Below are 1,612 nucleotides of genomic sequence, written 5' to 3' on the forward strand. Positions count from 1 at the left end.
AAACAAATATGGGAAAAGTAGATATTAGGGGATCGGGGATCAAATTCTCAAAACGACCGCCCGAGTCGTTACACAATTGTAGTTTATTTATTTCAGATTTAGATTTTTATTCTGCATTGATAGGCTTACCTAGTCTTAGCGAGTAGGCGTCATCACGACATTGACAGGCCCGGGGTGAATTTTAGGGATTTTACCATTTTTGAGTTGGGTAATAAATTTAATAGTCTAATTTCAAATTATTGAGCATGTATTAATTATTTTGTATAACATTTGAATAGTTTTGGATTTTTGGCACCGAATTGGGTTTTTTACACGACGTCGTGATCGGAAGTGGGCTTTGAGACATGGTAAGTCTCTTGTCTAACATTGTAAGAAGGAATTTACCCCATAGGTAATTTAAATTAATAATTATTATTGATTGTGGGTGCAACGTATGTACGAGGTGATGAGAGTCCGTGCATAGCTACTATTATTGTTAAAGTCTGAGTAGTTTAGGACTCAAATCATGAATTACTTGTGATAACTGTATCCTTATTTAATTAAAACAATAGAATTATGCTGTCAATTGTTAGAGAAAATGGTAAAAGATTGAAATCTCACATACTTGAAATTTTGTTCAGAATATTTAACTGTTGTAGAAATTTGTACATCCTCACGTGTTAATCTCATAATGTATATATGTATTCTCATTTCGGATATTCATAAGAAAATGTCCTCTTTTATATATATATATTCTCATTCGAGAGGTTCATAAGAAAATGTCCTCCTTTCTTGTGGAGCGGGTCGAACGCTTCGGCATGATAGATGCATCTATGGATCACGTCGCATGTCCCTCGACAGTGTACACGACACTCTGGATTGGGTCGTACATACTAGGCAAAAATCATGCCTAATATTAAAAACTACACGATACCTTGATATTTATTTTTATTGCAGCTTGTGAAGCTATTTGATAAATTGAAAATTATTGGAATTGAAAGAATTAATTATTTCTGCTAGTTAAAGAAAATTATTGTTGTTCCTATAAATCATGTTGATTTAAGTATTACTATTTTAATATTATTGACCCTTAGTGAGTGTCAAAGTCGGCCTCTCGTCACTACTTCTTCAAGATTAGGCTTGATACTTACTTGGTACACATTGTTTACGTACTCATGCTACACTTGCTGCACATTTTTCTGCAGGTACAGATATGTCTAGCGGCCTTATAGGCGGAGAGGTGTGGTTAAATACGGGGAATTAGGTGAGTTGCATCCTATATTACGATCCGCAGGCAGCAGAGTCTCCTTCAGAGTATTTATATTTCTCTTGTCCAAATTTGTATTCCGGATAGATGTTGTATTTTATTTTACATTCCTAGTTGATACTCATGCACTTGTGACACCAGGTTTTGGGGTAATTATGGGTTTTTCTGTATTGAAAATTGTTAAGAAAATTAATATTTACTCTGTGAATTCCATATTTTACAAATAAATTGAAGGAATTATGATTTCAAAAATATTAAAAATGAGAACAAAATTAAGATTTATTTTTGGCTTGCCCGATAGCGGTGTTCGGCTCCATCATGACCTTTAATGGATTTTGGGTTGTGACATTTAAAGTCTTAAATATT

The sequence above is a fragment of the Nicotiana tomentosiformis genome, chromosome 1, assembly GCF_000390325.3.
Source record: "Nicotiana tomentosiformis chromosome 1, ASM39032v3, whole genome shotgun sequence".
Taxonomy (NCBI): Eukaryota; Viridiplantae; Streptophyta; class Magnoliopsida; order Solanales; family Solanaceae; genus Nicotiana; species Nicotiana tomentosiformis.